This window comes from Lepus europaeus, chromosome 5 (genome assembly GCF_033115175.1).
Source record: "Lepus europaeus isolate LE1 chromosome 5, mLepTim1.pri, whole genome shotgun sequence".
NCBI classification, from domain to species: Eukaryota; Metazoa; Chordata; class Mammalia; order Lagomorpha; family Leporidae; genus Lepus; species Lepus europaeus.
Window position 1 is genome coordinate 158,926,233 of NC_084831.1, and position 17,156 is coordinate 158,943,388.

General features: G+C 38.5%; 1 protein-coding gene across 3 annotated transcripts in view; it reads right to left on the minus strand.

Annotated features, from left to right (window-relative positions):
• Positions 1 to 17,156, minus strand: part of LOC133760472 (zinc finger protein 665-like) — a 36,224-nt gene that overhangs the window by 13,107 nt on the left and 5,961 nt on the right. The gene's annotated exons all lie outside the window — the stretch shown is intronic.

Consider the following 17,156-nt stretch of genomic DNA (forward strand, 5'->3'; position numbering starts at 1 on the left):
AATTTAATACTTTATCCCTTTTAGTATTTTTTTGTTCTACTTAATACTATTGGTTGAACTCTTTAATTAACACACAATTATTCTTAGGTGTTTAAACTTAACTGAAAAGTGATCCCTGTTAAATATAAGACTGGGAATAAGAGAGGGAAAAGATGTACAGTTTGGCACATACTCAATCAGACTTGCCCCAAATGGTAGAGTTAGAAACGTGCCAGGGAATTCCAATTCAATCCCATCAAGGTGGCATGTACCAAAGCCATCTCACTAGTCAAAGTGATTAGTTTCAGTCCACAATTGATCATAACGAAAACATTAAAAGTCAAAGGAAATCACATAAACAAGACTAGTGTCTGCTAATACTATATATAGAATTAAAAAGGCGAGAACGATCCAACATGGGAAGCAGGATACACAGCAGACTCATAGAATGGCAGATGTCCTAAACAACACTCTGGCCTCAGAATCAGCCCTTAACTTAAGGCATTCAGATCTGACTGAAGAGCCCATGAGAGTATTTTAGGCATGGAAAACCAAGACACTCTAGGAGAAAAAAAAAAAAAAAAGACCTAAATGAAAGATCTCTGTGAGTGAGATCCCAGTGGAAAGAATGGGGCCATCAAAGAAGGAGGTACCTTTCTCTGAAGGGAGGAGAGAACTTCCACTTTGACTATGACCTTGTCTAAATAAGATCAGAGTTGGAAAACTCAAAAGGCTTCCATAGCCTTGGCATCTCATGACAAGAGCCTAGGGTGATTACTGACGCCATAAACAAGAGTGTCAATTTGTTAACAGAAGTCATTGTGCACTTACTCCTCATGTAGGATCTCTCTCCTTAATATGCTGTACATTGTGATTTAATGCTATAACTAGTACTCAAATAGTATTTTTCACTTTGTGTTTCTGTGTGGGTGCAAACTGATGAAATCTTTACATAATATACACTAAATTGATCTTCTGTATATAAAGAGAATTGAAAATGAATCTTGATGTGAATGGAATGGGAGAGGGAGTGGGAGATGGGAGGGTTGTGGGTGGGAGGGAAGTTATGGGGAGGAAAAAGCCACTGTAATCCAAAAGCTGTACTTTGGAAATTTATATTTATTAAATAAAAGTTAAAAAAAAAAAAGTAGATCATTTCAATAGATTCCCTGATGCTCAATCATGAAGACTTTTACTACTTTAGGTATTTTTAAATTCTTTTTTAAAGATTTACTTATTTGAAAGGCAGAAGGGAACTGGTGTGGTGGCACAATGGGCAAGGCTGCCACTCATTATGTTAGCAACCTGTACAGGTGCCAGTTCAAGTCCCAGCTACTCCACTTTTGAACCAGTTCCTTGCCAATGGGCTGAGAAAGAAGATGGCCTAAGTACTGGGGTTCCTGCTACCCACATGGGAGACCCAGAACAATCTCCTGGCTTCAACCTGGCCACACATTGGCCATTGAAGCCATCTCAGGAGAGAATCAGTTGATGGAAGATCTTGCTTGGTCTCTCCTTCTCTCTGTAACTCTTCACTTCCAAATAAATAAGTAAATATTTTTAAAATGATTTTTAAAAAAGGTAGCAACACACACACACAAAGAGAAAAAGAAAGGGAGAGAGAGAGAGAGGCAGAGAGATCTTCCAACTGCTGGTTCACTCTCTGAATGTCTACAACAGCTGTGGCTGGTCCAGGCTCTCAAGTCCTCCACTTAGACGACAGAACAATTAGGTGACAGGGACTAAGAAATGTGAGACATCATCCACTGTTTCCCAGGGATATTAGCATGAAACTGGTTTGGAAGTGGAGTACCCAAAACTCAGATTACCATTGCAATATAGACTAAGCATCTGATGAGATGGCTAACAAAATGGAAAACTTAAAATAAATCAAGATCCCTGGATACATATCAGTTTGAATTATGAAGACACATAGAAAACCTAAACAAACTAAAATACAAAACAGAGACTGAATCAGTAATAAATACCTCCCCAACAATGAAAAGCCCAGGACCTGACAGCTTCACTGTTGAATTCTACCAGACTTTTAAAGAACTAATTCCAATTCTTCTTCAGCTATTCAAAATTGTTGAAAGGGAGGGAATCTTCTCAAACTTTCTATTAGGCCAGCATCACTTTAATTCATAAACCAGAAAAAATATATACAAAGAAAGAGAATTATAGAATACCACTGATGAATATATGTGCAAAAATTCTCATCAAAAGACTAGTTAATGGAATTTAACAATACATTAGAAAAATTGTTCACATGGACCAAGAGTGATGTATCCCTGGTATGCAAAAATGATTCAACATAAGCAAATCAATAAATGTGATATGTCACATTTTAAACTGAATAAAAACCACATGATGATCTCAATTGATGCAGAAAAGTACTTGATAAAATACAATATGCTTTTATTATAAAAACCTTAAGCAGGGGGCAGAGCCAAAATGGCAGAATAGTGAGGGCACACACTGATAGTCTGGGGAAAGGTAGTTTAATAAAAGTGGAGTTACTGTATCTCAGGGAAAGGCTTGGGAAAAAAATTGCAGAGGAAACTCTTCCAGATATAGTGGATGTGACATGGAGGACCTAAGGGGAGAGCAAAGACACCCATGGCTCGGAAGCCCAGCTGCGGAGTCTGTGCACCAGCGCTGGAAGTGGAGGTGAGACAAAAACCTCAGTAGCTCGAGACATTGGTGGGGGAACAGCAGAAAGAGTCTAGAGGGAACGAGGCTTGAAGCAACACTGGGAAAGTTCACCAGGCTGACTGGAGGAGAGAAAAAAATGAATAAATAAGGGGAACCAGCATGGACACGAGCCTCTCCCTCCACTCACCTTACAAAACCAAGCAAGACAAAGAGCAGGTGCCATTTTGGACATATGTAAAGTGGCACCCGCCATCAGCCAAGCAGAAAAACCTGACTGGTGTGGAGAAATAACAGCAGGTTAGGACCTAGTGAAGGTGTGCAGCTAATGAACTGAGGCTGTGAAAATCTGAGGGTGGGTGAGAAAACTCACAGAGTACACAAACTCAGTAACCTTGGCAACCCAGTGGAAGACTGTAGAGAAATTTGAGACCACACTGAGGGCTGCATAGACCCTTTGTGTGGTCCTTGGGGTAGAGCAGATGAATACCCACAAGGGCTAGATTTCATACATCGACTACCCTCAATTCCACTCAGCTGTGAGGAATTACTTCCCTTCTGAGTCAAAAAAAAAAAAAAAAAAAAAAAAAAAAACCAACGAGCTAGCAAGAGAGAGAACAACCTGGGTGAGTCACCTATGGCACACCCTTAACCCTGAAGAACCAAACAGAGCTCTCTGGCCACACCCATCAAAGTCAAAAGCAGACAGTCCACTTAACCTAGAGTCATAGTATAACAAGAAAAAACACTACAGTGAAGAAACCAAAGAATATCTCCACAATGCCAAACAACAAACACAGAAACCAAGGAAATAAGAACAAGGAAGATACTATGATGCCCCCAAATGAACAAGACACCCCAATACAAGATTATGAAGATGATGAGATAGAAGAAATGCAAGAAATGGATTTCAATAGCTAAGACATGGAATCAACCTAAATGCCCATCAACAGTAGACTGGATAAAGAAATTATGAGATATGTACTCTATAGAATACTATAGAGCAGTAAAAAACAATGAAATCCCGTCCTTTGCAACAAAATGGAGGAATCTGGAAAACATCATGCTGAGTGAAATGATCCAGTCCCAAAGGGACAAATATCATATGTTTTCCCTGATTGGTGACAACTAACCAAGCACCAAAAAGGAAACGTGTTAAAGTGAAATGGAATCTATGAGAAACGGTGACTTGATCAGCCCTTGCCCTGACTGTTGATGAACAACTTAATACTTTATCCCTTAGTATTTTTTTTTTTTGGTTATTCTACTTAATACTATTGGTTGAATTCTGTAATTAATACACAGTTATTCTTAAGTATCGAAACATAACTGAAAAGTGATCCTTGTTAAATATAAGAGTGGGAATAAGAGAGGGAGGAAAGAACTTCCACTTTGACTATGACCTTGTCTAAAGATAATCAGAGACGGTGAACTCAAAAGGCTTCCATAGCCTTGGCAACTCATGACAAGAGCCTAGGGTGATTACTGACGCCATAAACAAGAGTGTTAATTTGTTAAGTCAATAACAGAAGTCACTGTGCACTTACTCCTCATGTAGGATCTCTCTCCTTAATGTGCTGTACATTGTGATTTAATGCTATAACTAGTACTCATAGTATTTTTCACTTTGTGTTTCTGTGTGGGTGCAAACTGTTGAAATCTTTACTTAATATATACTAAACTGATCTTCTGTATATAAAGAGAATTGAAAATGAATCTTGATGTGAATGGAAGGGGAGAGGGTGCGGGAGAGGGGAGGGAAGTTATGGGGGGGGGGATCCATTGTAATCCATAAGCTGTACTTTGGAAATTTATATTCATTAAATAAAAGTAAAAAAAAAAAGCCTTAAACAAATTGGGTATAGAAAGAACATTTCTTAACACATTCAAGGCAATATATGATAAATCTTCAATGAGCATCATACTGAATGAAAAGACATTGGAAGCATTTTCAATAACATGTGGAACCAAAGTTACTCATTCTTGCTATGCTATTCAAAACAGTTCTAAAAGTTTTAAACAGAGCAATAATCCAAGAAAAATAATTGAAAGGGATACAAATTAGAAAGGAGAAAGTCCAATTATCCCTTCCTGCAGATTACATAATCTTATATATAAGGAAACCAAAAGACTATTGGAACTCATAAGAAAGTTTAGTAAAGTTGCAAGATATAAAATCAACACACAAAAATCTCATGACTTAAATAGAAGAAAGTGCACAAAAGGAAAAATATTCCCTATTAATAAATTGAAAGAATTAATATCACCAAAATGTCTGTGCTACCAAAAGCAGTATTTAATTTTTTAAAATTGTATTTTGCTTTATTTTAAGGATCCACTCATTTATTTGAAAGGTAGATTGACAGGGAGGCAGAGACAGAGACAGGCAGGGAGACAGACAGAGGTCCTCCATTCATTGGTCTATACACTCAGTAAATGAGAAATAAAGATAAACTGCATTTAACCAATATAGTAATCCCTAATGACCTTGGGAAGAGCAATTTGAGAGGAATAATTGAAATACAAACAAGACTTCATTAAATTGAATAACATTGAAAAGAAAATGACTTAGATGCCAATATTAATGACTTTTTTGAGAAATTTTAATTGATAAAGAGAAGGGCTGGAATTGTGGTACGGTGAGTTAAGCTGCCACATGCCAGCATCCTATGTGAGTATCAGTTTGTGTCTAGGCTACTCCACTTCTAACTGATCTCCCTGCTAATGCCCTTGAGAAAGCAGCAGAAGATGGCCCAAGATCTTGGACCCCTGCCTGTCATGTGCATGACCTAGATGAAGCCCCTGACTTCAGTCTGGCCATGCCCCAGCTGTTGTGACTCTTCAGGGTGTGAGCCAGTAGATGAAACATCTCTGTATTTTCTTCTCTCTGCCATTCAAATAAACAAATATATTTTTTAATAAATAAGTTAATAAACTGATAAGAAGCAAAAAAGCCACAATATTATGTCATTTTATCCCAAAAAGATAAAAAAGAATAACTGCTTGTGATGATGTGGGAAAAGATAACTCTCAGACACTGTGGGTGAAATTGCAAATTAGTTCAGGTGTTATGGAGAACAGTATGGCCATTCTTCAAAAAAGATAAAAATTGATCTATTTTATGACATACTTATCATACTCCTAGCTATATGTCAGAAGGAAATGAAACTTTCATATCAAAGAGACAGCAATTCTACTATAGTGACTATAACACAGTTCACAGCACCCATGAACTATAACCAATCTAGCTGTCTATCAATGAAAAAGTGGACAAGGGAACATCATTTAGACACAAAAAAATACATTGTTACATCTCGCAAAATGTATAAAAAGAGATAATTAAATTAATTGAAATGAACCAGACACAGAAACATAAATTCTCAGTTTCCTTGTCATATATGGAAGTGAAAAAAGTGGATGTGAACACAGAATTGTGATTATTAAAGACTGAGAAGTGTGGAGGCTAGGGAGAGAGGGGGAATGGATAACAGGTAGCAAAGTACAGTGAGGCAGGAGTAACTTCTGCTGTTCCATAGTATAGCTAGATGACAATAGTGTACATATAAAATACTGTATAAAGAACTCAAGGACAGGAGCTGGTAGGCTCAAAACATGAAGAGGAAATGGAAACACTAGTTGTCTAGCTTGATCAGTTTCTATGGTATATATGTGTTTAAATATTGCACTATCCCCTATAATAATGAATAGCACACATTAATCAAAACTGTTTCAATTAAATTTTAAAAATCAAAGGTATTTGTATATACTAACAATGAACTATTTGAAAATGAAATTAAGAAAACATTTCCATGTATAACAGCATAAAATACAGTTAGGAGACAATACACTCCATCCCTGTCACTGATTATTGCTCCAAAATCAGCAGATCAAGATGGCCTTTTCACTATAACTTTCTGATCAGCCTTATATAATTTGCAACCAGATAAACTGGTATTCTGAAAATGTTAGTATTGGGAAACTAAACTTGAACTCAAATGGGAGAATTCTTATACTGATCTATTCAAATATTGCTATCAAAATACAGAGGGTCATTAAACTTTTATTTGTTTCACACTCAAAATATAGACCATGGGTAGATATTTAGCCCAATAGTTAAATAGCTCCTGTCCTTTATTGGAGTACCTGAGTTCAATTCCTAGATATGGATATAGCTCCTGACTCCAACATCTTCTTAGTGCAGACCCTGAGAAGCAGTGCTGATGACTCAAATGATTGGGTTCATGAAACTTACATGGAAAACCAGTGTTCAGTTCTTAGCAACCAGCTTTTGCCATGATCATTACCATGGCATTTGTGTACATTTATTTAATAAATTAGCAAACAGGAATCCTCTGTCTCAAAGTCTTTTAAATTAAATAAGAAAGTAATCCATCAAAGAAAAAGAGATAGATTTAGATTCCAGGTCACAAAAAGGACTGTGATAAGTGTTAAATGAAAGTATAATGAAATATTTATTTCCATCTGATCTAATAGGTAAACGTTTATTCAAAATGATAATATTAAAAATGAACTGGGTAGTTGTAGCTTCTCATAGTTAAAAGAAGTTATAGAAGAGTGGGCATCATGGTGTCACCTTATGCAATGGCAGTATCCCATACGGGTGCTGATTTGTGCCCCAACTGTTTCACTTCCAATCCAGGTCCCTAATAACCTGAGAAAAGCAACAAAAGTGGCCTGATTGGGCCCCTGTCACTCCCATGGGAGACCCACATAAATCTGACTTCAGCCTATTGCATCCTCAACTTTTGTAGCCAAATAGGGAGTGAACCAGCAGATAGAAGATACCTATCTCTGTAACTCTTTCAAATAAAAAGTAAAAAAAAAAATTATAGAAGGGGCAGGCACTGTGGCATAGTGGGTAAAGCCACCACCTGCAGAACTGGCATCCCATAAAGGCACCAGTTCATGTCCCGGCTGCTCCATTTCCTATCCAGCTCTCTGCTGTGACTTGGGAAAGCAGCGGAAGATGGTCCAAGCCCTTAGGCTCTTGTACCCTCATGGGAGGCCCAGAAGAATCTCATGGATCCTGGCTTCAGATTGGCACAGCTCCGGCCATTGCGACCATTGTGAACCAGTAGATGGAAGATCTCTCTCTCTCTGCCTCTCCTTCTCTCTCTGTGTAACCTTGATTTTCAAGTAAAATAAATAAATCTTTTAAAAAATTTATAGAAATGTGATTTGAGTGCCCAATAAATAGTGAACTGCTAATTGCAAGTGAGTTTCAGTTATAAATGTATATTATAATTTCTAAGAAAATCATCAAAAGAAAATTTTAGCAAAAGCTGATCCTCGATATAGCATAATAGAGAAGACAAAATGAAATCCTATCAAAATGAGATATGTGTAATTGGAAGAGTGGGTAACAGGTTACTCATCACGTATAGTAGTACCTGTGTTTGAATCCTGAAGAACTAGACAATGGCATTAAAATATACCAGAGTGTCTGTATGCTATACTACCAAGGGTACCGATTCTTAAACTAGGTGCCAACAACTGGTAACAGGGTCCAGAGATTCTTCCTCTACTACATAGAAAGGTAATACCAAGAAACCTTTCTCTGGTGAGAATACAAATTGATTCAAAGGGGGCAATTCTTATATTTGGTCTGAACCAAAGGCGAGAAGAGAGATGAGCACATATCATATTGAGTCAACGGTAAGCCTCTGTACTTCAATCCTAATCCTGCAAAGAACTCAGACAATGGCTACAATCACCTATGATGTTGCATGAAGAGCAAAGGGATCTAATTTGGAAGATGACTAGGAATGAGATGTCATGACCTGGCTCCTATCATGCCATCTTGAAGAAAAAAGTCCTCATAGAAATCACCACTCCCAGAGCTGGCTAAATGGAATTTATATTGACAAATCACATCTGCTTTCTGTCCATTCCATTTTGTTTACTTAAAGAAAACAGCAAGCATTTGATCAAGTCTCCTCATTAAAAAAAAAAAATTATTCACTCATTGATTCACTTGAAAGAGTGAACAAAAGAGGGGAAATGCACAAAAAGAAAGACAATCTTCCATCTGTTGGTTTTCTTCCCAAATGAAACTGGGCCATGCTGACTCAGGAGCCAGGTTCTCTCATAATGCTGGACAGAATAGAATCTAAGGACTTGGACCATCATATGTTGTTTCTCATTCTTCAGCATTAACAAGAAGCTAGACTGGAGTGGTGACAAGACAAGATTCCATGTACTCCATCATAGAATGAAGATATCCCAAGTGGAAGCTTAATTCACTGCAACATAATACCAACCCTAAGGCTTTCATTTTTAAACTCTTTTCACCATGTAGCTTGCAATGAGTCTGTGATTTCTGGATTATGAGGTTTAAGTAACCATCATTTAATTTTTTAAATAACTTATTCATTGGGGCTGGCACTGTGGTGCAGTAGGTTAATCCTCCACCTGCGGTGCTGACATCCCATATGGGTGCCGGTTCTAGTCCCAGCTGCTACTCTTCTAATCCAGGCCTGAAGCACTGGCATCTCATATGGGCACTGATTCTAGTCCCAGCTGCTCCTCTTTTGATCCAGCTCTCTGCTATGGCCTGAGAAAGCAGTAGAAGATGGCCCAAGTACTTGGGCTCCTGAACCTATGTGGGAGACCTGGAAGAATCTCCTGGCTCCCAGCTTTGGATCTGCACAGCTCCAACCATTGCGACCAACTGGGGAGTGAATCATCAGATGGAAGACCTCTCTCTGCCCCTCCTCTCTCTCTGTAACTTTGTTTTTCAAATTAAAAAAAAAAAAAGTACATGTAGTTGGAAATATTTCTTGAATATCTAACACAAGTGTAAGCCAATTAGAACAGAGCTCTTCAAAAATTTTCCATGTAGACATACAATATGTACACAAGTATAATACATAACATACACTACAAAAGAGAACAACAAAAGAATTTCAGTAATAGCTTTTTTTTTTTTTAAGATTTATTTTATTTATTTGAAAGAGTTACAGAGAGAGGTAGAGAGAGAGAGGTCTTCCATCCACTGATTCACACCCTAATTGGCCCCAATGGCTGGAGCTATGCCGATCCAGAGCCAGGAGCCAGGAGTTTCTTCCTGGTCTCCAACTTGGGTGCAGGGGCCCAAGCAATTGGACCATCTTCTACTGCATTCCCAGGCCATAGCAGAGAGCTGGATTGGAAGAGGAGCCAGAATTAGAACCGGTACCCATATGGGATGTCAGTGCTTTAGGCCAGGTCTTTAACCCGCTGCACCTCAGCACCGGCCCCCAGTAATAGCTTTTTAAAATCTTTAACTGCCTTTTTAAAAATTACCACCAGTTGATTAGAATTACTTCCTACTCTTAGTAACCTGAATTAACTAGACTTTTCTAGGTGGAACCTATAGTCCATTACTGGCTTTATCTACTTACATAACTGTCTCAAAGAATTGAACACAATAAAACTCAGGGGGAAAGTATTGCCATACCTTGAAGAGGACATATTTTAAACACAAAACCCACAATGTTTTAATTCCCATAAGCTGTAAATCTGAATTCTAGTTCTTGGAAGAGAATACAAAACTGTGGATAACAAAAGACTTTAAATAGCCTTAGTTAAAACTATAACCAAGAAGAACAGGCACTTGCACACTCTATACAATACTTTAGAAAGCACCTGAGTGCAGCACTGGCCGTGGTGGCCATTTGGGGAGTGAACCAATGAAAGGAAGACTTTTCTCTGTCTCTCTTACTGTCAATAACAATACTTGTCAAAATAAAAAATAAAAAATAAAAAAAGTAAGCACCTGTAAGATTTTGTAAAACATTTATCCCTCTTAGGCCTTTGAGCTTTTTTCATTAAGATAACCATCATGAATGATAACAACAGAAGATCATTAAACTTTTGTAACTTTTGGACATTTGTATTGGTAGCATTTTATAGTATCATTACTTTAGCAACATTTCACAACAGCACCTTTAATATAATCCAAATAACATAATTAGTTGATGTCTTTACAAGATGAGAGATATATCCTTTGACATTTCCAGGAGCCCAACTGGAAATATCAAAGTCCAAAGAATTTGGAACTTTGATTTTGAATGCCTGTCAAAGATGCCAAGAAGGCTTAAGATATCTGGTAAAAATAGGAGCCCTCAATATCATGATATATTTAATATAGACAAGACTTGATCATTGCTGCCAAGTGATCACTCAAATGCTTTAGAATGAGTATATATTAAAACATGCCATAAGTCTTTTAATAAAAAAAATTCAGTTGTTTTTAAACAATCAGAACTTAAAGAGACAGAGAATACAAAGATTACCATAATAGAATACAAAATTAATGTCCCTTTGGTCTGTCATCATTAGCACATGGAATTATCTCATAACTTGAAATAATTTTAAGAGTCAGAAATAGGAAAGAGAAGAGAAGCTTATTGAAGAGCACTTATTGAAGCTGTTTAGAAAATTGACAGTCACAAATTAAGCAAAGAAATATTAAAAAGGGGTGCTGTAATATTTCAAAATAGAGATTAAGACTATCTCCAAACATTTCTGCTTTCTTTATTCAGATTGACCAGCTGCCAATGTGCACACAGACTGAACATGTGGCAGAGGGCCCAGATCCCAGCTGTCTGGGAATTTTTTATATCTTAAGTGGTCTGGGGTGGGGGTAGGGGGCAGTAGGTAGATATGAGCTTCTCCATACAGGTTTTTTAAGTTTTCTATGAGCTTTCAAACCTGAAGAAGAATGTAAGGTTGGGATGAGAAATGATACAGGATGTGAGACTGCCTCTTTAAAGAAGGCAGGGGTAAAAAGAACCTAAAATGACTGAAGCTTATGTCCTTTTTTTTGTAAAAAAAAAAAAAAATTATTTATTTTACTTGAAAGTCACAGTTACACAGAGAGAGGAGATACAGAGAGAGAGAGAGAGAGAAGCAGAGAGAGAGGTCTTCCATCTGATGGTTCACTCCCCAGATGGCCACAACAGCCGGAGCTGCATCAGTCCAAAGCCAGCAGCCAAGAGCTTCTTCTGGGTCTCCCATGTGGGTGCAGCGGTCCAAGAACTTGGGCCATCTTCCACTGCTTTCCCAGGCCTTAGTAGAGAGCTAGATTGGAAGTAGAGCAGCGGGGTCTCGAATCGGCACCCATATGGAATGCTGGCACTGCAGGCACAGCTTTACCTGCTACACCACAGGGCCAGTCCTGAGGCTTATGTCCTTTTCCCATCATTGGCCAAAGCCAAAAAGATCCCAGAACTCCATCTGCATTCCCACATGTGCGGTAGTGGTCCCAGGCACTTGGGCCATATTCTGTTACTTTCCCAGGTGCATTAGCATTGAGATGCATTGGAAGTGGAACAGCTGAGACTTCAATGAACACTGAGGTGCGATTGCTTGCAATGTAGTTGATGGTTTAACCCACTGTGCCACAACACTGACCTGATATTGACATACCATTAACTAAAGTCTATATTTTCATTTCCTTTCATATTACATAATATACTTTTTCTGTTCCAATAACTCCAAATTATTATTTGAAAATCAGAATCTAGATCTTTTAATTATAAAAATAATACATGGAGCAGTATTGTGATTCTGCAGGTTAAGCTGTTGTTGCTTGGAATGCCAGCATCCCATAATAGCCTGAAATGAGTCCTGGCTGCTGTTTCAGCTTTCTGGTAACCCAGCTTCCTGGTAATGCACTTAGGAAGGCAGAGGAAGATGGTCCAAGTGCTTGAATCCCTATCAACTATGTGGGAGATCCAGAGGGGGTTCCTGGTCCTTGGCTTCAGCCTGGCCTACCCTACTTATTATACCCATTTGGGGAGTGAACCAGTAGTGGAAGATATCTCTCTCTCTCCCTCTCACTTTCTCAGTCTCTATCTTTAAAAAATACATCTTTAGCAATAATGTAAATATTAGCTATTAAACATTGCAGAAGAACGTAAAAATATAAGCATTATTCCTTTCTTTCTAGGGAGTACTAGTCATACTTCCCAGAACAAACTACTCTTGAAAGATTCTTACATTCCATTCTGAGACTTCCACATGCATGTATAGAAGGGTACTTTAAAACATCATAAAAATGGAATTAAATTATTGTCTGTTTTACTATAATAAGTTTTTAAGCCCATGCATACAAAGTTTCAAAACCATTTGGGTATATTATGAAAAAAAATTAATGAATTTCAATTTTTGCAGAGTAATGCCAGCTTTTAACTCCATTTTCCATGAAGCTTTTGAAGGGCCTTCATAAAGATATATGTGCATGGGGCCAGCATTGTGGTGTAATGGTGAAGCCACTGTCTTTGATGCTGGCATCCCTTATGGGCACTCGTGTGTGTCCTGGCTGCTCCACTTTTGATCAAACTCTCTGTGAATGTGCCTGGGAAAGCAGCAAAAGATGGTCAAAGTCCTTGGCTTTGGCACCCATGTGGGAGACCCAATTGGAGCTCCTGCCTTTAGCCTGGCCTAGTCACAGCCATTGCAGCCATTTGGGGAATGAATCAGCAGATGAAAAATTCCTCCTTTCCTGTCTCTCTAGCTTATGAATAAAATGAAAATAAGTAAATAAAATTTTTAAAAAATATATACACATGTCCTTTTTTTCTTTGCAAAGTGACATTTTTTCTGTACCTTGTTTTACTTAAAAGCACTCTGCCCTTAAATCATTTTTCAGATCATTATATATTTATTATTTCATTGTACAGATATGCCATAATACCATAATGTATTTTATTAATTCTCTATCAATATACATTTGTTTCTGTTTTATTTCCATAATGAACAATATTACAAAGAATTTACATGGCTTTATGTATTTGACCAAATATATGTAAGATAAATTCCTGTAGTTGAACCATACCAAAGAACATTTGCATTTAAAGTATTTCACAGAGAGATCTGTCAAATTTTTCCTCCAAAGAGACTCTACTGCATTACACTCACACCAATGAGTGCAAGAACCTGTTTCCTCACACCTTCAATAAGTGTATGTGTGATCAGAGTCAGAATTCCCTCAGATGCTTCCAGTTTACCATCTCTTTTGATCTCTATCTTCAAGCTTTCTTTTCTCCTTTCTCACTCTCTGATTACACTTAATTTTCTTACAAAACTTCTCTGTGAATATAGTTCTGCACTTATTTCCTCTATACTCACTTTCTTCATTACCTTCTCTCATGCATCCAAGCTCACTTTTCCTGTATAGCTTCCATGGAGCTCAGCACAACTGAACAGAAATCAGGTTCTCTTTCCCTGGCCTTTGAACCTGCTAGCCTCCTGAACCAACAGAGAATGTTAATCAGGAAACACGGAAATAATTAGTCTGGGTCACATTATAAGAAGAAATAAATTCCTAATGGTGTAGCCACAGGGAAAAGCCATCTAGAAAAATGGGGCTGGTGCTGTGGCATAGCCATAGTAAAAATTCCCGCTTGTAGGGCGGGCATCCCATAAGGGTGCCAGTTTGATTCCTGGCTACTCCATTTCTGATCCAGCTCCATGCTAATGAGCCTAAGAAAGCAGCAGATGATGACCCAGGTGCTAGGGCCCCTGCTCCCATGTGGGAGACCTGAATGAAGCTCCTACCTCCTGGCTTCAGTCCAGCCCCACCTTGGCCATTGTCATTTGGGGAATGAACCATCATACAGAAGATCTCTCTCTCTCTCTCTGCCTTTGTTTCTCCCTCTCTGTAACTCTGCCTTTCAAGTAAATAAATAAACATTATAAAAAGAAAAAAAATATATAGGTAACTTTAAAAACAATGGAATCTTTGTTTTTTTTTAATATTCCATGCTACATAGAATTCCTGTCTTTGAATCAATAGCTCATGATTTTTATTCATTATTCCTTCTTTGGAACTGGGATGGGAATAGACAAAAAAGTGGATGAGAAAGAAAAGGAAAAAATAAAAACCTAAAAGTACCAGATTGGACAGGAAGACTGGAGAAGAGGGAATAAAAAAAGGTTAAGAAATAAAGCCAACTTCTTAAATTGTTAAAAACAGAAATGAATAAAGGAGGAGGAAATAGGCAAAGAAGTATGGTTATGTTCTGAAAATTGTATCCATTAAATACATGGAATCTGTTCTCTTTATATTAATAGATATAAATGTTTAAATATTAAAACCTTTTTCTTCTTTTATTGAATCACTCCAGTGCCTCACTCCAGTGCTCTAAAAGCAGAATTCAAAGGCAAGCATGGGTTGAAGGGTTGGGACAGAGTGGAAAGGGCAGTGACAGCCTTATTCCTCTAACAGCAACCTCTGCACCCTGACTTATGACCAATCAGCCAGAATCAGCTTCATAAAATAAACCACTTAGGAGAAAGCTCAGAGAAAATCAATGACCTCACAATCTCTTTGCCTATGAAGCATCTTGGAAATAAGCATGCTGCTGAATCAAGTGAGATTATGGCCAAGCTGTATATAAAGAACACAAGGATATAAAGTTGGGAGGCAGTTTGGTGATTCATGAGCATTCACAGTGAACTGCAGATGATGGAAAGGGATGGATCACAGAATGAGAGCTAATGCAGGCAGCCCAGCCAGAAGTGATCAACAAGCCTTTAAGTTGAGATTTATGAGTATTTGCAAAGTGTACAATGAGTTCTACATACAACAACAGTAATTTTTTTCCCCATAGGACATAAGGCAAAATATTTTTTTTTCAATTTTTAAACTATTTTTCATTTCTTTTGAAAGGCAGGGGAAGAGGGAGGACAGAGATTTCTTCCATTTGCTCCCCAAATGCCCACAACAGCTGAGAATGTGCCAGCCTGAAGCCAGAATCCTGGAACTCCATTCAGACCTGGGTGAGCTGATCCCAAGGACAGAGTTCTCAGTGATATCTGCCTTTATAAAGACACATCTCAGTATAAAATAACACCTCCAACTGAAGCTTGGGATCTAAGAGAAAACTTTAACTGCATCACAGATGAGAGCAAAACATTAACCCAAAGGCTGCTGTGAGCCAACAGGTTTCCTGCCTACCTGAGAATCAGCCTGCTCACTAGGGAAACCAAGGAAAGAGGGCCAAGCAAAGCCACTTGGGACCTGTGAGCAGAGTCCATCTCCTGAGTGAGCAAGAAGGAGGAGCCAGTCATGGGCAATTCTGGGCCCCCTTAATGCTGGAATGGGTGCATAAACTAGCCAACTCCAATTTAGACTGAGTGAACAGACCAATAGGCTTTTCCAAGATGAAACATTGTCGGGGCCAGTGGCCCTGGCCCGACATAAGATGCAGCAGGCTGAGGCTGTCCCTTATCTAATCCTGTTTTTAAGACTTTTCGTCCCATATTCCTGCAGGCAGGATGTGACTTCTGATGAAGGTTTATGATGTTCTTTGCTCTATCTGCAGAGCTTGTACCCTGATCATTGCTACTTTGTAAACTTGCTCTATTCCTGTGCTATGCATAATTGCACACAATAAATGTTATCTGTATGGGGTCTGGGGTATATATCCTTGTCTTTCTGTGTGCTTGGGGCTGGAGACTGAAGGGTTTCCTTAGGGAGACTGCCTCCAGTCCCTCATCGCCGGGCCCCCTACTTTGGCTTGGAATGCGATGAGGCAATAAACGTGGTGATAAATTGACTGAGTGCTGCGTGTCTCCATGTGGTTTGTCGGGTGGCCTCCGACAGCTGGTGCCGTGACTCGGATTCATCTCATCCACAGGTAAGCCTCTGTAAGAGGGAAGGCTGCGGCGGTAGCAGGCCGTAGGGATTACAAGGGAGGCACATAAGCACGAGTAGGGCATGGCAGACTAGGGCTTGCTCGGGGAGCCTCTCCTATTGCCCATGGGGAATATACAGTCACATCTAAATGTGACAAGGATATAAAGGCCTTGTTAAAAAGCGCCTGGGACGCCGGTTGCAGGAGAAAGGAGGGAGCAATTGGCACATGTAGGACTTAAAAGACAAAAAATTTCGCAGGAGCCCCTCTAAGCCATAACTATGGAAAATGCGCATTTAAAGAAACAAAGCAAGCTGTGTCAAAGTGTCTGGACTACCCATTCTATTTTTGTATTATGTACTAACTCTACCCTTATTATTGATAGGAATGCTTGGGCAGATTATGCGTGGTTGGCTTTAAAAAAAATGTAAATCAAAATATGCCACAAATAGTTAAGATTACACAAACCTACAAAAATGTAACAATTACAGATAGTAAGAGGCTACTATCATTATGGCTAAATGGTTACCCACTGTGTTCCATCCGCTAAAAAATTTGTTGTTTTATCAAAAGGAGATGTTAAAAATATTTCATAAAACCCAAATCACTAATTTCAGAGTAATACAAAATGTTAGCACATTTGTTAATTGGATGTACACCTCAACATGTCTGTTTAACAAGTATCAATGCCTCAGATCTCCATGCCATGGGATTGTCTAGCCAGTTCTCAGGCTGTCTGCAACAGCTTGAGTTGTTGTATTGAAATGGTACTGTTTTTTATGTCCCTGACATGGGTGCCCAAGAAGCTAATTCTCCCTCAGTTATGTTTCAATTTAACCTTAAAACACATTGAGTATTATTGTGTTTGATTACTAAATG